Genomic DNA, 24775 nt, shown 5'->3' on the forward strand with positions numbered 1-24775 from the left:
CTGCTTCTCTTCACCATGGTGATAAGACTGGGCAAAAAACGTAAAATGTGAGGACAGTCGTAAGTTCGAGGACTGGTCAAAAGTGCGAGGACCAGTCAAAAATAACTTTTTCAGCCCTCTGAGTAGTCCATATGCATAAAAGGATAGAGCAATAGAGAGGGATGAAGGAAGGGAAGGGAAATTAGAGTAGGAGTGAGGGTAAGAGGGGGAGGAAGAGAGGAGGAGAAGGAGAAAGGAAGAGGAAGTAGGGAGGAGAAGAAGAGGGCGGGAAGAGAAAGTAAGAAGGAAAGAAAAGAGAAAGGTGGTAGGTTTGAGGAGAAAGATTGCTGTACAATAAAAAAGATGAAAGGGAAGAAAGCCAACCCCCCAAAAATATAAAGATATTAAGATAAAGAATGAATGGTTAAACTTTAAAGAATAAAAGAGAACAAATATGAATAAATAGCAGTAATTAGAAACACACATACAAACATACAATTTATTTTCTTTGAACAGAGTATTTGGCCCGTTCACAAATTTAAACAGTGTTTAGTCACTTCAATTAAATTTACAATTTCTATATTTCCTTTTTGCCATATTTATTCCTCATCTATTTTTTAAAAAAAACCAATATTACCCTTCATCCTCATCTCTAATCTTAATCAAATTCAATTTTTCCCTTCTATTCTATATTATACCCCTTCCCATTGTCATCTATTTTTATATCCATCCTCACATTGTTTAATTATGTAATTATGTAATACAGTTGTTTAAAACAAATTCAACATTTTAATATAAATCAATTAGTTATAAAACTATCTTTTTTGTATATTAATCAATATGAACATGAATATTCCAATTATTTCCATGCAATCCAATTTCTTACAAATCCATTAATTATATTTACCAATAATAATAAACCAAATAATTTCCCCCATATATTCCTCAGAACCACAATTTAACCATTTCTGCTTTCAATACAATATACAATTAATAGTATCTCAATTATTACAATTCCCTAGTTAAATACAGCTTTTTTTTCTTTTGTGTTTTAAAATCTTGAACTCTCCTCCTAAATTTCCCATTGTTTGCAGTTTTTCACCTACCTCTTTTGGGGAGGAAAAATAAAAATAAAAATAAATCTCTCTCTGCCTCATTTTGTCACGTTGCACCAAAGATCCTGGTTTCGGTTTCGTTTCTGCAGCTTAGCTAGGGGGAAAAAAACTACTTCAGGAACTCTTTACACTGATTGCCTGTAGGGCGGCCCTTTGAAGCCCCGGGCAAGAGTTTAAACAGTTTTTTTTTTCTTCTAGCCATCAGCTGGGGCTCAAGAGGCAGCGGGACTCAGGAGGGAGAATGAAAAATCGGGACTTTTTTGAAACGCCGCGGGACGCGGGACAAATTGCTAAAAATCGGGACTGTCCCGCCAAAAGCGGGACGTCTGGTCACCTTAGGATAATCTAATCTCAGGAAGCATGGTACTTCAGAGTTCAAGTGCTTTGTAGGTTTCATTAAGATGGCATTCTTTAACTAAAGGGACATGGAGAGAGCCTCTCCTGTTGGATATAGTGGAATGGCTGAAATAACCTGGGAGAAGGGGTTCCACAAATAATCTGGGCCCATGCTATGTAGAGCGCACTGCAATAAACTCCTCGGGTGCTCACTAAAGTGTGAATGATTTGTGGAAGAACTGCTTGAAAGCTTCAAGATGAGTAAAACTGTAAAAGGAGAGAAAAGACTTTGGGTATGGTATTACCTGCTTATATTCTCCCTGTTGCGTTTGGTGTCATAGACCCAAAAATGATTCCTACTCATGGCAGATATGGAAAATAACCACCTTTGACAAATTTCATTTGGTGTCTTTTAGAAGGAAAGCCACCGTTTTATTTATGCATTTATTATGTTTACATAATGGTTGATGACGAACGTTGTACTTGTCTACACTTAATCTTAGGAACTTTTTCTTTTATGAAATTCACTTAGGATCTACCGCTCCATAATTTAAGCAGTAGTGGGATTCAAATCCTGATGCTACCAGTTCGCTATTGGGAGCAGTATTTTTGATGGCATCTGGGCGGGTGGGCGGAGCCTCCCACTGCCGCCACTACCGGTTTGCCCAAACTGGGGCGAACTGGTAGCAACCCACCCCTGTATTTAAACCCATTGTTTCATTTACTCTGGAACAAGAGAACACGAGAAACAGATCTAGATTATCTTTATACTGTCAGTGATTTAGAGAGTCCTCTATAATATCATCTGTTAGTAGATTTTTCTCAAATTTTTAGTTCTTTCAACCTGTCTTCATAGGCTTTTGTGTCTAGGTCCATTATCATCCTTGTAAGCCTCCTCTGAACCTGATCCAATTTCTCTGAAAATATGAACCCAGACTAGACCTAATGATCTACAAGAAATGCCAAAAATGGAATAAAATGGAAACATTACTACCTGTGATTTCCAAATTATACTTGTGAAACATCCTAACTGCACTTGCCTTTCGAACTGCATTAGATTGCTGGGTGATATTCAAGTTATGAACAAGCACTATTGCAAGATCTTTTTTATAATATCAAACCAGATATTCTTGATCCCATAGCTGTGCAGGCAATTTGTTTAATTTTTTGTGTGCATGCAATTTATTTTGTTTGTTTATTTTATGGGTGATGAATTTGTTAATTTTATCAAATTTCATGCTGTTACTTTCGGCTGTTACTTAAACTTTAAGCATATAACAAATGTGGAAATATGGACATCGTTTTTAATACTCTAAAGCTATTAATAAGGTCCCAAAAGATTATAGACTAGTTAAGCTAATTAGCCAGGTAAAGACAATTCTACTTGCGAATAAACACCTTGACCCTTCTAATCTTTCAGGCTGTGATTGTTGTTCTGCCTACTTTTAACACCCATAAGCTTCTCTAAGCAGCTGAACATTTAAAAATGAAGATCATTCATTCTTACAAAACAGAGAAAGGCTATGAAAATATCTAAATGCTTCCAACTAGCAAAAACTAGTTTCAACTTGAGAAACTTTGTTAAAAAATAGAAGTTACATGGAACTGTTGAAATCAATTGAAAACTTGGAAGACAACGTTAGACTCACCTGAAAATTAACTAAATCTGCAAAACAGAACCCACAAACATTACAAATCACCTGCTGAAATGTTTAGTTAATATCAACACTAGAATGCCCAGAACATTGTTGCTTATATAACAATCTATATGGAAAAATTGTTAGATTAAAACTTTTTCTCTGAACCCATCACAAAAGTAACTACAAAATATGCAAAAATAAATCTTGATAAACCTGAAATGTTTTGTAACAAAGTGCTTTGGGTTGATAGAACAAAATTTAAAATTTACATTTTAATAAGAATGTTTCTGGGCAAGAAGAGTTCTGCAACTAGTGAGAGTGAAAAAAATCTTCTTAACCCTAATTCTATGTCTTATATCAACTTTTGTTACTTAGGGATTCATTCAAAATATGCAACTAGATCAAGGGTGCCTAAATGTTTGCATGACTGACATTCAGAAGAAAAGTACAATATACCAGTGCAAAATAGCTTGCAGATTATTTGAAGTGTCCAGTTTTGTTGCCCCAGGAAGCATAATTTGGTAGTGAACTGCTTTTTGTATTATGTTCACGTATGCATTTTTATGCTTATAGTAGATCTCTTAGTCTCTATTTCAAGATAATTTTTAAAACCCCTACCTCTAAAAAATCGAAGGAAAAAAATTGGCCCCTCCTCTTTTGCAATATCACTGCGTCACTAAGATGACTTTTGCAGGCTTTTTTAAAAAGATTTTTTTAAAAAAACAAACAAATCAGCAATGCTAAATATAGTCTCTGGCATAATATCAGATTCCTTGACTGACATTCTTGAAATATAATACTTGCATTTTTCATTAACCTGATTTCTGATGGTCAGGAAACACTTTTCTGCAATTTTATACCAAAACTGATTCCCATTATAGATGTCAGTGGATGAGTTCAGGATCCAGCTGTTTTTGGAACTTTTACAAATCAATAAACTGCCATTCTTCTGCCTTTGAAAAGGCTTTGGATTCAATGCAAAGAAAAACCCATATTCATATTTCATATGAATACATATGATATGTAATTCAATACAAATTCATATTTTTCTCTGTGTAGTACAGGGCAGAGTTTAGCTGTATTTATGAAAATGCTACAGGCCTAAATTATTAAATTATACATTTGTAAATGTTATATTACTGTATGGACAGATGACTAATTCATGTATTGTTAGCTCACCTTTAACAAGGCATTTTTCCTTATTATGAGCAAATTTATTGTAAAGACATTGTATAAACAAAATATAAAACAGAAAGTCTTGAGGACTGTGTGTAGATCTTGGAAGTTACTCATACTGGAATATCCTAAAGTAGAAAATGACAGGCTGTTCCAAAATAGCTTTCAAATCAATGGAAAAGAAGTACAGTTTTATTCTCCATGCATCACTACAAAAAAAAAGAATTAACTGAGTTAATTAAGAATTAATTAGTTAAGAATTAACTGAGTTAAACATGCTCTTAGAAAATGGAAGTTAGTTCCATATCTGACACTACAGAGATTGAGTGTTAATAACGCTAATTACACAGAAATGACTCCTCTGCTGACCACTGCTTCTCTTTATGTGAAAGGAAATGAATTGCACCTGAAATCTGTATAGTGTTAATGTTTTATACTGACCTTAAATATTTGTTGTACCCCTTCAGATGGTAATAGCTAATACCTGGCTTATTTCAAATTGTTATCCACCAGCATAGTCTGCTCCAGGGGTGGGTTCTACTTACCTTTACTACCGGTTGGCATTGTGCTCGCATGTGCAGATCACTTCTGATGACATTCGGGTCAGTGGGCGGAGCCTCCCGCCACTTTTACTACCGGGTCCGAACCGGAGGCAACCCACCACTGGTCTGCTCGTCTTTAGACTTTTAATACGTTTTTACTGTTGAGCTTGTATAAAAGTTATGTATCTGGTATATTAGAATATATAAGAGAAAACAGAAATAGCTCACACCTTGATTACTAACCAATATTTTCTCAATCTGGAAAATAAACGTGAAGAGAACAGAATAATGGAGTTAGAAAGGACTTTGGAGGTCTTCTAGTCCAGCCCCTGTTCAGGCAGAAAACCCTATACTATTTCAGACAAATGGTTGTCCAATCTCTTCTTAAAAATTTTCAGTGTTGGAGCATTCACAACTTCTGGAGGTAAGTTGTTTCACTGATTAATTGTTTTAACTGTCAGGAAATTTTTCCTTAGTTCTAGGTTGCTTCCCTCCTTGATTAGTTTCCATCCATTGCTTCTTATCTTGCCTTCAGGTGCTTTGGAGAATAGCTTGACTCCCTCTTCTTCTTGAGGTATTGGAACATTGCTTTCATATCACACCTAGTTCTTCTTATCATTAAACTAGACATACCCAATTCCAGCAACCATTCTATGTTTTAGCCTCCAGTCCCCTAATCAACTTTGTTGCTCTTCCCTGTACTTTTTCTAGAGTCTCAACATCTATTTTACATTGTGGATACCAAAACTTGATGCAGTATTCAAATCTTTTAGTGATGTATCCATTCTCTTCTTATATTAATTTTTAATTGTAGATATTACCAATTCATTTCATAGTAGTTGATTTGAATGCCTACTCCTTGTCATAGGTGAAGTGGAGACAAGGTGCTTTTCAATTAGGCATTATCTAGAAAATTTTAAAGAATACAAAGTTTGCAGAGTCTAAAACAGACCAAATCTGACTTTTGCTACTACTATGAAAATTATTATTAATACGGTATCATAAATTGATATGCCTATTTCAATTTTAAAGTATTTTTGTTATTTGATTTAGGAATTCTGATGTTTTGTGTTGTAGTAAAGACTCAAGGACAAATACAATATTTAGAATGCTGAATATATACTGCTACACAAAAACACAATGGGTTAAAAAAAGCAGTAATCCCTATAATTATTGTGCCAACGAGTATATAATAGAAACCAGTGGTGTGTGGATTTCTTCTGCTACATCTTTCATATTGGCTTCTAATCAACTCACATTTTATACCTAAATTTTCAAGATACTGTTTCTGCTTGTGGTCATTGAAAGTAGAGATGCATCAGAATTTGTTGTGAGAACAGGTATGGCCGCCTGTTATTTTGTGTCTGTTTATGGCATGAAAACTATTTTAAATCTTAGTATAAAAATAATCAAAATGAAGTGATATTCTTTCTTCATTGGAGAAAGAAGTGTTCTATTATGAATCTGAGATTCCAAATGACAAAAGACAGGGAGAGAGAACAAAATACCAATGTTTGGAATTGCTTTTTCAATGCCACAATGCTACTAGCTTAAAACCATGAGTGAGGTCAAAGTTATTAATATAGTTTGATGAAAACTTTTTTGGAAAGATCAGGAATAGTTGCACTTCAGAGAATCAAAGGAACAATGACCTCTTAATGAAAAGAATGTTAAAGATAAGATGATCAGCTCCTTATCAAGTTGACAATTATAGTCATGTTGTCAACCAGACATTAACATTATCCAACTATGATGTTCACTGGTATTTATACTTTAACAAGAATGACTGAAGTCATTTACTGCCTATTTTTGAAACTGATTATAGTCTAATGCCATCGTTGTTAGAAATTTTTAAAATTTCTTTAATATCAAGATTAGAATGAAGGTTCTTTAATCAAAATCATCCTTTATGCTGTTTGAAGACATTTAATAATTAAACTGTGAATGTTTATTTCCTTTTATCCACCCATCTCCTCATTCCTGCAAAGTCTGGATAAGCTACTTATTAATCATGTGATACTTCCAAACTGACTCCATTTCTACTAAGCCTTTGTACTTTGATTTAAAATGTTGGTTAATACTTCCTAGAGGTCTTACAAATCTGAAGTGAACCAATTCTTAGGTGCTTAAAATGTAATTCAAACTATCTTGTAATTAATTTGCAAATAAGTGAAAAGGCCCAACCATTTTAACCCAAAGCAGCTTTTGATTTTTCTGTAATCCAATTCTGAGTCAATGGGAGCATTCATCTATAAAGCTAAAAACCATGATTTAGTAATACATGTGTTAACTTCAAGAATATAGTTGCATTTAAGGGCACTCTCATATATACCATGTTTCCCTGAAAATAAGACCCTGTCTTAATTTTTTTTGAACCCTGAAATAAGCGCTTGGCCTTATTTTCGGGGAGGTCTTATTATTTTGGGGCACATGAAGCAAGACGGGGCTCCTCTTCCTGTATTACCTGATTTCCAGCTCTGACTCCCTAACCCTAAACAGAGGAAATGGTGGGGACCAGCTGCGCATGCGTTTAAATATTTTCAGGGGAGAGCTTATTTTCAGGGAAACATGGAACATACTATATATATAATGTCACGTGACATAAAAACATGCAAGGCATATCTCCATACATTTTATGCATGAAAGAAAACCTTGCAAGTCAAACAAATCACTATTCTATTTGTCATAATTAGTCAAACATATTCCTATGCTTGTAGTCTATTAAATACAGAAGCCAAGTCAATTGTTTTTTTTAACACCATTTAACTTTGGTGCTATTAACTACATCTAGTAAGGTGCAAGATTATAATTCAGACTCTTCTTTAGGAACTTCAATTTATTCCAACTGTTCCCAAATGATGTACTCCAAACATACTTTTCTTTACTTAAAGAGTTTATAAGCCACCTCACTTACTGAAGAAACTCTAGGTAATGTGTCATACATGATAACATTAAAACAAAGCAAATAAATAAACAAGAGAACAAATAAGAATATCAAACTACTATATACAGAAAAAAAAGCACTATAAGTGGAAAAGAATTAAACATCTACTCTGCTATGTGAACCTCAGCAGGAATAGTGTTTTAAAGGGCGAAGGTGGTCAAAGAGAAGACATGTCTCCAAGATTCCGTAAGATGACATTTTATCAATGGGAGTTGAAGCATGTCAACTTTACTAGATCTGAGAAGACACAATTGGAGAAAGATGGTCCTGCAGCTATCCAGGCTCTGCACCATGAAGGTAAATTGCCATGCTCATTGGATGATAGCAAATGTCATTCAACACCTCAAGGAGACAGTAACCTAATGGAAATTGGTGTATGTCACAGCATGATTGAAGCAAAGAATTAGAATTTTTCCCCTTATTGAATTTGAATAGAATTCATTTATTCTCCCACTTACTGTATCTATTTTTCTAAAATTTATTGATGAAAATATATATTTATGCAGGATTCTGCAATAAATCTCTTACCTACATAGTCTCTCCCAATAGGTTGGAGAAAGTATTTTTGCATTCTTAAAAGTGTTATTTGGCAAATGACCTGGCCATTGCAAAGAGTGTGCATATCTCAGATGTGGTACCCGAGGTTCCATTTTTGTTTGCAATTATTGTGTATGACTATATAAAGGAAGTTGCCTGTAGCGTCTTTTCAGCCCTTTTAAATGAGAAAATAATTCCTTCCTGTTGGCAGCTCTTCCATGAATGGATTAACTCAGGGGTATCAAACTTGCGGCCCACGGGACAGATTTGTCATGCACTGGCCACGCCCACCTCCAGTTTAGTGAAGGGGGGGAAGTTGTGATACGTCACTTGACAAAAACCTGAGACTGTGAGTTTGACACCCCTGGATTAACTGTTCTTACTAAATGGCACATGAAATGAACCAACTGGGTCAGCGCTAATGTTTCCAACACTTTGGATATTTCATTTCTCTCAAGAATAATTATAGCAACTCTATATCTAGAAAGGGTATTCTTTATTATTTATTTCTTGTAATTGCTACAGTTCAGTAAGATAGAATAGAATAGAATAGAATAGAATAGAATAGAATAGAATAGAATAGAATAGAATAGAATAGAATAGAATAGAATAGAATTCTTTATTGGCCTAGTGTGATTGGATACACAAGGAATTTGTCTTAGTGCATATGCTCTCAGTGTACATAAATGAAAAGATACATTCATCAAGAATCATAAGGTACAACACTTAATGATAGTCATAGGTTACAAATAAGCAATCAAATCATATTAGGAAGCAGTCAATATAAATCGTAAGGATATAAACAAATCTTCTGGCATTTGCAGCTAAATCAATGTAAGAATTGATGATCACTTGAAAAATCTCTCTTCTCTGTCTTACACACATACACACACACACACACACACACCCTTTTTTCTTTTATTAAAAATGAAGCTAAAATTATTTTTATACTAATCTCAAAAACCCCATTTTTAAAGTGGACAAAAACACAGGGTTGCATGCCCCTTCTCTTGGTGCTGAAAAATACTGCAGATTTCATCTGAGTAGAATTGGATGGTTCTGCTGACATAAGAACGTAACAACTGGAAGCCATCATCTGGAATAGCACATAATGAGTGGGAAAATGTAACTGTCTGGAGACAAGCTGTGAAGAATGTCTGCCCTTTTTGTCCTCAAAGGAAGAGTGATATCATTGCTGACAACATTAGACCAAGAAATTAGCTTGCATCTGCGCTTATGCAATCATTAAAAAGTAGCCTAGCAGTCCCAGCAAACAAATTTGAACTGAGATGAACAGTACTGGATTGTGAATTTCTGCCAGATGCAGAAGGTTGGTTTGGCTATTTGTGGACTAACCAAGAGCAATTAGCAGGCAGCTCAAGCTTCACTAAAAATAAACACTGCAACTCTTAAATGGCCCTTAGAGGGAAAAAAACCCATGGCTTCCAGCAATCACCTCAGTTAGCTAATTTGGGACAGCAAGAAAAGGTACAAAAATTATTGTGTCTGGGATTTTTGCCTGAAATGTCAAATATGTTGGCTGTCCTTGGATACTATTTTTTAACTTGATTTGGGGAGGTAGGAATCAGCATTAGCAGTCCTGCTTTAGAAAACATAGAACATAAATTCTCAGGGAATAGGAAACCTACAGAGAAAAAAGAGGTTGAGATAATCAGATGCAGTAGACCAATTGCAAGGAATCCAACTCTTCTGTTCCCCACAACCCAAAAAAGATGATAAGTTCACACATCATATAAGTCATAGTGTACTTTCTTTGGTTTGGGCTTAGCCTTAGAACACTGCATAGCCACTGTATTTTGTAGATCATGTTTTATGGCTTAATGTAGTGTTTTAACCCCTAATGTAGTTTATTCAATAACCTATGGTTGAGCAACCATGGCCTTAGTATATTGTTGTGTACGACACTATTAGTTTTCTCGTTAATATTCTATGAAAAAAAATGTATGGTTGTTTCAGCTATATTGGGGAGCGATGGAAGTCTATGAAATTATTTTCATTTGTTTATCTCCTGGTTGATTTAAGGATTAAAGTATGTAAATATGTGAGAGTCAAAGAGAAGCAGAAATGTCAAACACACAGTAGGTCAAGCTCATACAGACACTAGGTATTTGAGACAGCCTGGTTGGGATCCATCCTTATACAGTGCAGATTCCTTTCCTTCTTTTCTATGAAACGAGGGAACAAAGTTTTATTGCTGATTGGAAATCTCTTATAGGCTTTTTGCGTGAAATGGAAATAATGAATGTATTATTTATGATTTTCATGATTAAACAGGATAGATTACAAAAAGAGTAAAGTTGTAGAGTAAGGATAAATTTATAATTGTGCTTATAACTGATGAAAAAAAGGTACAGCAGGAAGATGTTTCTTTGTATCCTTTTTCCTTTCTATTCCCCCCTGCATTTATAGATTTCTTTTTTTTTCTTTTTCTTACTTCAAATTATTTTTATTTTCCTTTTTAAAATCTTTAATAAAATATTATTTTTAAAAAATAAGTGGGGAGCAAAATAAAACTGATAACTGATAAGGTTTGCCATAGTTCAAAAATTGTAACTACTGCTTATGGTAAATTAATGCAAAAAAAAAAGTCCTTTATCAAAAAAAATTAAATACGACAGAGTAAAAAATCTAGTATGATAAATCATTTTAAGAATGATTTGAATTCTATATATACTTATATGATGCAGATATTATACTTCTAATACACTTATATAACTATTACCGTTTTTTTTTTTTTTACATGCTGTACTTTATATACTTGTCCATACAAAATGTACTTCAACAGGCAATCCACTCAAAGATGGCAAATGCACTCAAGTCTTCAATTAAATTGGGCCATTCAATTGCTTTGTGGGTCCTCAGAAGCATGCTTTGTATGGCATGGCCTCTGTCTTCTTTCTGGAATAGCCTCCCACTGAGAAATGAGTGGCCCCTATACTCCTGGTAACAAGACTATTACTTTTATCTATTCACTGCCAGACTGCTTTAGTAAATGCTCAGTAAATATGTTAGAGACATTTAAAAATAAAATAATACTTCTAAGAAGTTTATAGAACAAAGTTTTTCTACCATCAAAAGTAATCCCTAATTTCCCATTATTCAAGTACTTTCCTCCCACATACAAACCTCTAAAAAGACTCTGCAAGAACTGCAGTGATGTCAGTATTAGATGTTTTCCTTCCATATACTTCTTGGAAGCGATAATCCTTTGCATTTTGTCTTTGGGGTAAAATCTGTTGAACATAATTTAACTTGCTTCTGAGTAAATGTCAATAGACCGCCTTCTGCCACCAATAGCCTCCCACCGGCCAGTACGCTCGCACAGAGTGGGCCTCCTCAGGGTGCCGTCCGCCAGACAATGTCGGCTGACGACCCCCAGGGGGAGAGCCTTCTCTGTGGCGGCGCCCACCCTCTGGAACAACCTCCCCCCGGAGATACGTACAATAACAGACCTCCGGATTTTTCGTCGGGCCCTGAAAACCCATTTATTTCAATTAGCGGGGCTGGCTTGAGTTAATTTTAAATTGATTTTAAATTGGGTTATTTTAATTTACGGCCAATAATATTTAATTATTTTAAATTGTTTTTAAATTTTGTATGTATTGTTTTTTATTCTGGCTGTTCACCGCCCTGAGTCCTATTCTGGAGAAGGGCGGTATAGAAATTTAAATAATAATAATAATAAAAAATAAATATAATTGCTATGCATCTTAATCTAGCCCTTGTGTTTTGGATGGCACACCAACCACTGAAATGATGAATATTTTCATTATCTAAAACTGTATATTAACATACTGTTTGCAAAAATCAAAATATTATTTAAAAAGAAAGAAAAGGGAAGAAAAAGAAAAGATTCCTCACAGTTTTAGACAGAAAACATGTCAAATATTATGAATGAAATTTTCTTTTGAATCAGGGCAAACAGGCTCTGACCAGTTTGAATCCTTTCATAGGATAATGTGGTGATTTTGTAGCTGACTCAAAAGTTGCCTGGAATATATTTATGTAGCTATTTCTACAATTTATTACTGACATGTAATTACTTTGCATCACTTACAAATACCACTCACTGCAATTAATTTAGAAACTGTACAGTATGCAGAAAGTGTCTATGGAGATTTTCAGTCACCGAGGTCATGCTTGTCTCAAAAGTGCTTTTTCAAAAGGCAGTTGGATTTTCTTTTTCCTTGAAGACGTTTTCCCTCTCATTCAAGAAACTTCATCAGTTCTGACTGGATGGTGGGGGTGGTAGAAGGATTAGTTCTGACTAATCCTATGCAGAAAGTGTACTTCAGATCCTCATTTCCACCTCAGTATTTTCTAGCCCTGTTAACGAGACTGATTGTATGAAATTATGGAGCCATTGGACAACACCTTCCCTTCATATTGGGGTGCATGCAGTGGTGGGATTCAGCCAGTTCGCACCAGTTCGGGAGAACCGGTTGTTAACTTTCTGAGCAGGTTGGCAAACTGGTTGTTGGAAGAAATCATATGGGCAGAGAACTGGTTGCTAAATTATTTGAATCCCACCACTGGGTGCAAGTATGATAAAAGATAAATTATTATTACTATTTATTATTGAAGAAGTGCAGAAAAAAACTAACAAAGAGAAGGACGAGGGGTGATATGACAGCAATCTTCCAGTGTTTGAGAAGCTGTCATGGAGAAAAAGGGGTCAATTATTCTCCAAAGCACCTGAGGATATGTTAAGAAGTAATTGGTGGAAGATCATTAATGAGAGAATTAATGAGAATTAAGAATTCTTCTTAGAATTAAGGACAAATTGCCGGACAGGGACAATGATTAATCAATGGAATAGCTTGCTTCCAGAAGTTATGGGTGCTCCATTACTGGAGGTTTATAAGAAGAGCCATTTGTCTGAAATAGTACTGGATCTCCTGCCATGGGTAGGTGGTTGAACTAGAAGATCTCCAAGGTCCCTTCCAGCTCTATTATTCTATGTCTATGTATACTAAGCACTATTTATAGGAATTGAGAACTTCAACTTGGACTGGTAATGCAAACTCAAAACCCCATTGGGTAAGTTTTGGTCTGAGGACTGTCTCTCAGTTCAATTTATCTCTCACAGGGCTGTTGTGAAAATTAAACTGGGAGAGCTTCTACGCACACTACCTTAAGAAGCCAGAGAAACATGTGATATAAATCAGGGGTGAAATCCTACCGGTTTGGACTGGTTCGCGCGAACTGGTAGTGGATGTTTGGCCTGGGTTGCCGAACTGGTAGCGACCGCTGGCTGGCCATGCCCCTGAACTGCTCACCCAGTCGCCAGTCGCCCACTTGCGAAAGGCCTCCCCTACTTCATTCCTTATGGCCTGTGGCCCCAACATGCTTGCCTGCCTTCCACGCGGCCTTCCTGGTGTCCCCGTGGCCAGCTTGCAAAGGCAGGCAAGTGGAAGGCTGCATGGAAGGTAGGCAAGCATGTCAGGGCTGCCCAGCCGCAGGGAAGGGAGTTGGCAGCCTACTCCATTCCCTGCAGCCCTGCCATGCTTGCCTGCCTTCCACACAGCTTTCCAGCGGTCCCCCATGCCCGCTTGCCTTCTGAGGTCGGTGTCCAGCTAACCTTAACCCCCACAGCCTTGGGGGAGATGAAGCGGCTATGCTGGGGCTGAGATGGGCACCAGCGCCGGAGAGAAGTGGGTTTAACAAAAAGAGACCAGACATGGTAGGGGCAGACAAATAAATAAGGGGAGGGGGAGCCCCGCGACAATCTGGGTCTGTTAGAGCCTTTTTATTCTCCTGCTGCAAAAACTCCCCACAATACCTTTGCCCGAAATGCCTCTCTCATCTTTTGGAAGCGATTGGGGGGAGTGTGCCCAGCAAAGGCCAGGAAGACCCAGCCTCCCCCTCCCTCCCTCCTTTCTCTTGGCTGACTGGCAAGAAACAGGGCGTGGACAGCCGCCGCTGCGCTATTCTACTTCCTCTGCAAAACTGCTCCACAGCTCTGCTCGCCTCCAGCACCCCAATGCAACGCCTGCGGCTTGAGTGGGGCAGACCATGGTGGCTGCAAGGCTGAGATGATACCCGTGCAAGGGAGGGGGGGAGAATGCAGGCATCACACCAAGCAGACCTCCTCCTCTTCTCCTCCGCCAGCTTTGAGGCTGGGAAGGGCTCAGACTGGCAAGAGGGAAGGGAAGGCGACCGTGACTTTATCCTCCTCCTCCTTGTGGGGTTCATTGAGTTTGTTTTGCAAGCTCACCCGAGGTTTCCAACTTTGCACGGCCTTTGGGGCTTTTGTGCAGCAAGCCCCCTTCTTCCTCCTCCTCCTCCGCAGCTCTAATGTGGGTTTTTAATTCACGAGGAAGGAAGAGAAACCCTCCCCATCCCACCCAAGGACCGATTAGATTTTCTTGTAGCTTGCAGTGGGAATCCAGCCTTTGCGTGGAAGAGAGTTGCTTCCTGCTGGCCCTTGGGGGAGACGCAACTGTTGCGCTGGGACTGAGAGGGGCTGCTCACTTTTTTCTTTCTTCCGCCGCTGCCGATTGGGCTAGACTCCTGCTCCGCTGCAGTGTGCATGGGCAGCCCCGGGAGGGAGGGCAGATGTAAGGCCAACCCTGGTGGTGGGGAAGGGAGACCCGCTGCGCTCGGCCAAAGAATCGCCTCAGGGGAACATAGAGAGGCTCACTCGCTTTTTGGGCCTGGCGCTCTCAGCTTCTGTGGGGCCTTTGGGTGACTGCTGCCTGCTTGCCTTCCCCTCCGCCTTGGGTCCCACTGCCTGCATCCAGCCCATGACTGGGGATGCGCCACTTCCGGACCGGGCTGCCTGCCCTCCTGGAGCACTTTCTTCCTTCTCCTGCAGCCATCACTGCTCAGACCAGGTGTGTGTGTGTGTGTGAGAGAGAGAGAGAGAGAGAGAAGAAAGAAAGAAAAAGAAAGAAAGAAAGAAAGAAAGAAAGAAAGAAAGAAAGAAAGAAAGGGAAAGAAAGAGGAAGGGAGAGAGAGAGAGAGAGAGAGAAGAAAGAAAGAGAAAGAAGGAAAGAAAGAGAAAGAAAAAGAAAGAGGAAGAGTGTTCTGCCCCAGCTCCGGATTTCCAAGGATATTGACACACACCAACGGTCCTTATCAAATTTATTAAGTAGCAAGAATAAACCAAAGGCCGACAAAGATTGGCAACCAGCCCAGAAAACAAAATACGATAAGACTTTTCCAAAAATGCTCTGATGATAATTATAAGTTGTTTCCAGCAAAAAACTTACTAACCCCGTGTGACTTAAATAGGCTAAGGGAGTGGCCAATTATCCTCAAGCCTTACTCTCAAGGAGACCTCCTTCTCCTGAGTAGTCACTCCTGCCTTTTGGCAGCCCTGCGTGCTCGAGCATTGAGGAGAGGCTCCTCCACTTCGCTCTTTCCACTTGAAGGAGCCTCTGGAGATTCTGAAGGCCCTGGCTGAGTCCCTGCCTCTGGCACCACATCCTCTTCAGCCTCCTCGCTGTCCAACGCGAGCACCGGCTGTGCAGGCTGCTGGCGCGACACCACACCAGCCTCCTCGTCGTCAGGATCAGCCACAATCCGTGCAGGCTGCTGGCGGGCCACAACAAAGGGAGAGAGACAAAGAAAGAAAGAAAAAGAGACAAAGAAAGAGAAAGACAGAAAGAGAAAGAGACAAAGAAAGAAAAAGAGACAAAGAAAGAGAAAGACAGAAAGAGAAAGAGACAAAGAAAGAAAAAGGAGAAAGAAAGAAAGAGGAAGGGAAAGAGAGAGAAAGAATTGGAAGGAAGCACCACAAACCCTGGCACTAGACGTGGCTTCAGAAGACGCAATCTAGGGCTGGAAGGAATTTCGGAGGTCATCTAGTCCAACCTTCTGGTGCAGCAGGAAACCTTACATCGTCTGGATTATTTTGGTGCCTCTAACAGAGAGGAAAATTGTAGAAAGGAGAAGGAGTTTACTAGGACAAGGCTGCCATGCATAGGACGGCAGAGATAGTCCTTGACTTATGACCACAATTGAGCCCAAAATTTTGGTTGCTAAGGAAGAGGGTTGTTAAGTGAGTTTCACCTCATTTTACTCAATCCATGACATCGCCTGGCTCTAACAGTGAGGGACCGTGAGTGATGTCAAGTTGGCCACGCCTACCTGGCCACATGTCCAAGCCACACCCACCTGGTCACATGACTGCCAAGCCGCACCTACCCAATCATATGACCACCAAGCCAAGCCTACAGAACCTGTAGTGACAATTTTTATATTTCACCAATGATAAAAATACAGAAATAAATATTTCTTCATGGAATTGGAGGGTATTTGCAACTAGAGTTTTATCTTTACTACTGTTACGTGAAGTAGATTCCACTTATGTATAAGTTATAGGACAGCATACTAAACTTTCACGGCTAAAGTTCCAATCCAAAATTGTCTCTTAAACAATACAAAATATCTATTTTTCTATATAGTTTCTGAATATAAGTAGCATAAAATGTTTCTCTAATCATCTCTGACAGATTTATTGCAAAAATTGCCTAATTTTTTCATCTTAAAGAACATTAAAGGTAGCCACATCTAGGTTAGCCCTCATTCAAAAAGAGATAAAGGGTTAAACACTATATCACATCATCATGTTCTTGTTATCTACCATAGCTTCTGTGTGATATATTTGTTCACTTATGACATCATAAAACATGAATAAACATAAAACAAAGCATTTAAGTCTTGCCTGTCTTTTGTCCTTTAAACAAAGTACAATGGAAAATATATCTCTCTTTCAGTTTGATAAGATTATAATATTTATTTTATTTAAAAGCATCTATTTCCTAAAGATGGAAGGCTACAGAAAGATCAGTGATGGAGGAACTGATTGTGAAGATAGCGGAGTTTTCAGAAATGGCTAAACTGAGTTTGATTAAGAAGGGAATTACAACTACTGGAAACCCTTAATGAACTTTTTGCTAAAAATGGATAAAATGAACTGATGATTTCTGGATTTGTGAATTTAAAATATTTGCCTATGGGAAGAAAGGAACCATGATATGCATGGGAGGGTGGAAATAGCAATTGACATGTGTGTAATTAGTGCACAGAAGATTGAAAGTTGTTTCTTTAGATGTCTTTTTCTTTTTTTATCCTTCATTTTTCTCTTTTATTCTTTTACAATTTCTTTTTTTTTACTTCTTCCTTTATAATCCTGTGGTTCTTTTAAATTTTTAAAAATATTTTAATAAATATTTTTAACAAAAAAATAAAAGCATCTATTTCCTGCTGTTCATTTAAAGCTCGCAATAGCTGATTTTTACCCAGAAATTAAAAATGATGCATTCACCTGCAGTCAGCCTCAATTTTGACCCTACTTCTTTTTATTTAGCACAATCCCATTGTGCAGTCAGTATCTACATTATAAAAATGTTTGACATCACAAATAGAGAACATTTTTGTCTAATCAGCAACAAATCTAACTTAAAACTTGCAAAACACCAAGACCTTCTCCATTTCACTTTTCAAATTACATAAGATAGCAGGAGCACTGTTTTGAGATCTAAATTAAACAGTTAGCTGCAAGGGTTGCACAATGTTCCTCTGCATAGTTGGATGCAGACATTCACTACTGTAATACAGGGCTTCTCAACCACAGCAACTTTCAGACACTGGCTGGAGAATTCTGGGAGTTGAAGTCAGAGGTGGTATTTAGCAGGTTCTGACCAATTCTGGAGAACTGGTAGCGGAAATTTTGAGTAGTTTGCAGAACCGGTAAATATCACCTCTGTCTGGCCCTGCCCCCATCTATTCTCTGCCTCCCAAGTCCCAGCTAATTGGGAGGAAATGGGGATTTTGTAGTAACCTTCCCCTGGAGTGGGGAGGGAATGGAGATTTTACAGTATCCTTCCCCTGCCACACCCACCAAGCCAAGCCACGCCCACAGAACTGGTAGTAAAAAAAATTGAATCCCACCACTGGTTAAAGTCCATACATCTTTAAGTTGGGTCAGTTGAGAAACACTGACTGCTCCAATATGTTCTATAAATGTCCGAATTTCTCAGATTTCCTACAAATATCTCCACTTTGCCTCAACATTTTGGCAGTATTAGAGATTGTTATATATTTTGTGGAAGAACCTGGCTTCCTATATAATACAGAATTACTTCTTCCTATCAAGGTTTCTTGAATTGAATGCAGTAGTTGTGTTCTCATGTACCACTAAGCCATAAACTATGTTTTATGAATTACAGGTAGTTCCTGACTTACAACAGTTCATTTAGTGACCGTTCAAAGTTGCAACGTCATTGAGAAAAGTGACTTATGACCATTTTTCACATTTACAACCATTGCAGCATCCCTATGGTCATGTGATCAAAATTCAGATGCTTGACAGCTGACTCATATTTATGCTGGTTGCAGTATCTTGGGGTCATATCACCTTTTGTGACCTTCTGACAAGCAAAGCCAATTGGGAAGCCGCATTCACTTAACTAACATCTTAGAAACTTAACAACTGTAGTAATTCACTTAACAACTGTGGCAAAAAGGTCGGAAAATGGGGCAAAACTCACTTAACAACTGTCTCACTTAGCAATAAAATTTTTCGGCTCAATTTAGGCCGTAAATTGAGGCCCACCTGTACAATGGTGTATTCTATACTACCTGTGATGTCATTTGATATTGGCTTTGTTTATGTTGCTGGTCCAATCTCATTTGGAAATTATTATCATTTTGCACTGTGTCTACTATCTGTGATCACCTATTAAAACCTTTCTAGGAAACAGTGGTGGCATTTAAAATATAATATATTCTGACAAATAGACCTAGCTACTGCAGAAAGAAAAGATAAAGTTTTCTTGCTCTATTCCTTTTAGGCTAGAAAACTAAGTATTAATCTCCTGAATTAACAAAGCCTTGTTACTACAGATACTGATATTTCAATTACAGCAAGTAACCTATAGGTTAGGGCTGGACAGCTCTTCCTTTTACCTTCCCCTGCCAGCATGATTAGAATCAGGGATGGGAGTTGTAGTACTGCACCGATTCAGATTCCCTACTAATGCATACAGGTGCACTTCGATATAAATAATCAAAATGGCTTTCTAAATATTTTTAAAGCCACAGACCAGTTTTAGAGGAGAAAGGAAAAGAGATCATTCCATTGGCTTACACTGACTTTCTCTAACGGTGTCGTGCAGGCGAGGCTATTGCTCGACTCTGCCCCGCTTTAGAGCCAGCGAGACCAAGCGCGCGCCGCAAAGGTCTGTGCGCGTTCTCCCCGCGTAACAATGAAGCCCAGCCGCATTTTACCTTCGACGTTGACTGGAGCGGAGGGGGACAAGCTGCACATGATCAACCATGCTTGGGAGATCTGTCCGTTGGTTGTTGCCATGACTACAGAAAGCTCATGGAACCCAATGAGCTGACTACAGGAGAGCTGAAAGGACCAGCCATTTTGCTGGGGGTTGGGGGGGTTTAGGAGACCGTAGCATATTATGCTATGTTTACCGCGGAGTAAACAACCACCAAAAAAAAGGGTGTGTGTGTGGGTGTGTTTGTGTGATTTATTGCGAGGAAGCTGAAGAAACAAGCCTATCCGCGCCTCCTTAGTAGAGCGCGGAATGTCTCCAAGCTGCCATTTTGACAAGCGGGCTCTCGCTCACCGGGAGAAAGGGTGGAATGCAGCGTGATCCGCTCTACGTCTCTCGGGCACTTCGCGTTTTGCAGGCTGGGGCGCGCGCTTAGAGGCGCATCTTGAGGGGAAAAAGGGAGGGAGTGACGGCGAGGCTCTTCCCCGCAATGTTCTCTCGAGCGGTCGCCCGCTGCCCTGCAAGCGTGAAGTGGTGACCCCCCAAAGAAGGGTGTTGCCCTCCCCCTCCTTCCCTCCCTAACCTCCCCCCCCCCCAGCATATTGATCTTGCCCAGGGCGACTGCTAGTCGAGGAACAGCCACACCAGCGGCGGAGGGCGAGCGAGCGAGCGAGCAGGTGTGCAATTCACGACGGGCTCTGCCTTGCAGGCTTGGGGGGCGGGGAGCCACTCAGGTTGGTGTGCAGTGCACTTCCTATTTAACAAATTGCTGGGTTGGGAGCATCTGGCTTGAGGATTTAGTCAAAGAAAGCCCGCTGCTGTTCATGCGCGTCTGAACCTCTCTGGGAGCAAGGTAAGCTTTTGTTTGGGTGCACGGACTGCTTGCCGCGAAAGAGCTCCTAGGTGGTGCTTGGGGGAAGTTTTTTTTTTTTTAACCCTTTCGTATCGATTTTCCATTCAGTTTTGCAGGGCAATTTTCTTCCAGGACGCTCAGCATGGGAATGCCCGCTTTCCATCTATTGTAAGCTAGGATTTGCTTTCTGAATCGGCTCTCGTCCGTTACATGTATCCTTCGTGTAGTCGGCTTCTTCTTCTTATAACTGTTCTCTGTACTTCGGGGTGGGGGTGGGGAGGGGGTGTGTAGATCAATATTTCGAGGATTAGAGAGAACGTTCAAAATCTGTCACCGAGTCTTTGCCTCCTTCCTTCCTTCCTTCCTTATTGACATTTTGCCCAGCTTTGAGGTGGTTGTTATAAGTGGATTGAAGGCACACCACAACCCTCCTTCACTATTGCTCCGGTATTGCATTGTTACCATAAGTAGGTCATAAGGGAAAGCCGTGTTTGTACTAGTTTTCTGGACAAGGTGCCCCATTGCTTTGTTTGATTAGTTTCTGATGCTTGTGCTGTTAAGAGGTGTGTAAGTGGGAGAAGTGTTCACACCTTTCCAGAGAGCACCCACGTACCAAATTCATCTCCAGATGCATAATGCAGCACTTATGTCTCTCAGTTTGGAGTTGGATTAAAAGAAAGGAAGCCACAGTGCCACATAATAAATTCAGCCACATGTAAACTCCTTTGAAACCTATCTCCCATGGCAGAGTGTCTATCAAGAGCAGTGAGAGACAAAGGAAATGAAACATAGGCATGAAATGTCTACAGAGCAGTCCAAAGGAAATGATTCTGGCATATATCTAGTGTTACTGCACTTCTGTAGGCTTCTAGTTCCTGAATGAATTGTTCCCTGAAATCATTCATAAAGCAGACTCCTCATAATAATATTCTCTTAACAGAGCAGAGATCAGGTAATGTGTACTTTAAAGCACAGGATAAAAATGTACCACAGTTTTCATTTATTTGGCAAAATGTCATCATTTTGGGCTGCTTGGAAAGAAAAGCTGGAATACATCTCTCTTTTATTCTAGAGTCTCATTTGCCTTAAACATCATGGGTAATTTTAACCTTTAATAATAGATTAAACATTAAAAGCGGCTAAGCCTGTGTCAGTTGGTAAATTAGTAACGAAGGAGCCTGATGTGCTTATGAATGAAGCAAGCTGTAAGGGTGTCGAAGTCCAAATGATTTTCAAATTTTATAGTATATTGAATCACTTCTTATGAATATGTGTACTGAGAGATTGTTGTACACAAAATTGGATATTTGCTTTAGGAACTCTTGCTTTCCAAGTTCTTAGCAAATGCATCCTCTGCCTCTAGTTTTATTAATTTCTTCCCAAGTTCTGAATTGAATCATTCTCTTGTTGCTTTTATTTGCTTTAAGGGGTCTTAGTATGAGACTTGAAGTTTTTGCCTTATGTTCCGTGATGTGAAATTCTTTTTCGTAGCACACTTATTCTGATAATTGAATGCAATCTTGAGAGCTCTATTAAAACAAGTACTATTTCACACACTGCTTTCTATAAATGCAAAACCTCTATATCAATCAGAATATGTGCTATTTGTACACATCAATATTTCTCTGTGTGTAATTGTAAACATGTTAAGAAGTGGTAGATTTATTTTTTACGAATAAGTAAAACGTGGAGCACTCTCTCCATTAATGCTAAAGATGAGAACAGTGTTTGCATGGAGATACTTCGATGATTTCTTAAACTACGCAATGGCCTCAGATAGAACTAACATGTTTGAGTGTTAAGATTTTATCCACACAAGGAATAGGAAGCCTTGGGCTCCCAGATACCTATTCCAATCAGCTTTGCCAATTACTAGGGACTGTGTGCACTATTGTCTTGACATATGAGGGCAATATCAGGTGTCTTCCTGATAAATTGGACTGGAGGTATTTAATGGGTACACAAGAATCCACAACTTAGTTATATAGAAAAATATTCCAATAACTGCAGTATATAAAATTCAAATCCTATATAAAAGAAATTCAGGGCTCAATTTTTGCAACATACTCTCCTATCCAAGCTGTAGAAAAGATTTGATGACACCTTCCTTTAGATGGGAGGCCAAGTAATGTCCAGATCTGTTATAAGGATTTCTTCCATGTAAGAACTAACTCTCAAAGGTATAAGATTGCTTAGTCCTATTCTACATTTCTGGATTCTTGGAGGACCATATTTTCTCTAGAGATTAATTTTTGCATTCATTTACATTCTGTTACTTTCTGGGGTCCACTTGCCATCATTGTGGGAGATCTCTTTCGTATATCAAATAACTTAGGGGCAGATACATGATACAATTCTTCTCCATTATGACAGAGTTGAGGATTGTTCTCTGTTCTTACAGAAAAGTGTAAAATACAGATACCAATCACTGCTTTTGACCTACGCTGCCTTCAAAACAAAAGAAATGGGAATAAATTGTTGGATGCAATGGATCAGGAATCTGATAATTTGATTAACTGAAAGGCAGTACCAGATTTTTTTGCCACTATAGATTAACATATAGTCTTCTTGGATGCCACACAGTGCAGTGAAATGTGACTAGGAGTAAAGAGAGAGGGAATGATTCTTCTATCCTTACTTTATATTTTGTTTAATGTGTAAGAAAAAAAGATGAAGATGCAGTCCTGGCTTCTTCATGCAATGACCTGCCTAGTGATCAAATTATCTTATGACTACATGCTTGTAATTGCATGCAATATTGCTATACAGGTAGTCTTTGACTTACAGTAGTTCATTTAGTAACCATTCAAAGTTATAACCCCACTGAAAAAAGTGTCCCATGACTATTTTTCACATTTACAACTGTTGCAGCACAGTCATGTGATCAAAATTCAAATGCTTGGCAACTAACTCATATTTATGATGTTTGCAGTGTCCTGGGTCATGTGATCATCTTTAATGACCTTCTGACAATCAAAGTCAATGGGGAAGCCAGATTCACTTAACAACTATATTACTAATTTAACAACTGCAGTGATTCACTTAACAACTGTGTCAAGAAAGGTCGTAAAATGGGGCAAAGCTCACTTAACAACTGTCTTACTTAGCAACAGAAATTTTTGGGCTCAATTGTCATAAATCAAGGACAACCTGTATATTGTTTCCATGGACAGGCAACTTCCATTTCAAGGCAATTGTTCTCTCAAATGGACAAACAATAAAAACAAACAAGTAGCTGGCCTTTATATGTGAGTTCATCCTCTTTTTTTAATCTGTAGCTCACTTGGAAGAAAATAATACCAATTGGTTTATTGTTCTTTCATTTGGTAAATTTTGGCCATATTTGCTTCATCTTGGCTCCAACATAAGGGAAGAGTTACAAGGAGAGGAAAATGGAATTTGTCAGCAAACTATCAAAACAACTCCTGCATTTTAGACTGGAATCAGCAGAGTTAGAAACCAAAAGTATCCTATTTCCCTAGTGTTATATATTTATGTGTGAAGTTTCTGTATAAATACATAAATACAAACTTCCAGATTAATACTGTCACATCACATTTAATGAGGCCTATCTCCAGAGCACGGTGGCTCATGTGGTTAAGATGCTGGGTTGTCAAACAGCATGCCTGTGTTTGAAACCCAAGTGCTCCTGTAGGATGGAGTGAGCTCCCATCATTCACTCCAGCTTCTGCTGGAGACATGAAAAGGGCCCCCAACTGGGCATCTCCCAGGGAAAGGTGATGTCACCAGCCAATCTTTTCAACCCAGGAGTACCTTGGTGCTTCCAAAATGAGTGCAAGTGTGATGGCTTTCAATATATCTATCATTGTAGGGCCAAGGACTAGTAGATTGGAATTAAGTCTCATATTAAGTTTACATAGCACTTACATTCTACCTTATATCTTAGAACCTCAAGGAATATAATTCACCACATCCATAAATTCTGCAATATTCAAAACTGGGAGGCTCTTGACCATCCATGCAGTACTTAGTTGTAGTTGTGATCAAATGCACAATCCACCAAGAGTAACTTGTAGGAAACCATTTTTCTGAGCCAGGCTTAATAACAATCTTCCACATGGCCTGGCAGCACCAAAGTAGATTATCAGTTTACTTATATGTACACCTTGATAAGTTACTTTTTTAAAATGGTCATTTATATTTTTTTTCATTTTTTCTGTTGGAATAGGCATAACACTGACCTTTAATGACATGCCAATAATTACAGATATTAGCTGGTAAAAATCTATAAAAAGGGAAATTGTGTAGCTTATGGAGATACTATAATGTCAATACTTTCAGCATTAATTGATACTGATTTATAGAAGGTTGTCTGAAATCTCATTTGTCTAAGGTTTGCATTGTACTGGAATTAGTAAATCTCTCTCTGGGCTA

At 38.6% G+C, this 24775-nt stretch overlaps 1 protein-coding gene and 1 long non-coding RNA gene across 8 annotated transcripts in view; one reads left to right on the plus strand and one right to left on the minus strand.

The window, feature by feature from the left end:
• Window positions 1–19590, minus strand: part of LOC117680274 (uncharacterized) — a 36319-nt gene extending 16729 nt beyond the window's left edge. Inside the window, exon 1 of the long non-coding RNA XR_004595611.2 lies at window positions 19529–19590. This is a non-coding gene — a long non-coding RNA (uncharacterized LOC117680274). The remainder of the gene's footprint in view (window positions 1–19528) is intronic.
• Window positions 19431–24775, plus strand: part of SORBS2 (sorbin and SH3 domain containing 2) — a 209857-nt gene continuing 204512 nt past the window's right edge. For 4 of the 7 annotated variants that reach the window (XM_060686783.2, XM_060686784.2, XM_060686782.2 and 1 more), the window contains exon 1: window positions 19919–20380. The gene's annotated coding sequence lies outside the window, so the exon portion shown is untranslated. Of the gene's footprint in view, window positions 20381–24775 lie in introns of all 7 variants that reach the window. The other 3 variants (XM_087874683.1, XM_087874685.1, XM_087874682.1) reach the window with 2 other exon arrangements.

This window comes from Pantherophis guttatus, chromosome 8 (assembly GCF_059756535.1).
Source record: "Pantherophis guttatus breed Tessera chromosome 8, ASM5975653v1, whole genome shotgun sequence".
Taxonomy (NCBI): domain Eukaryota; kingdom Metazoa; phylum Chordata; class Lepidosauria; order Squamata; family Colubridae; genus Pantherophis; species Pantherophis guttatus.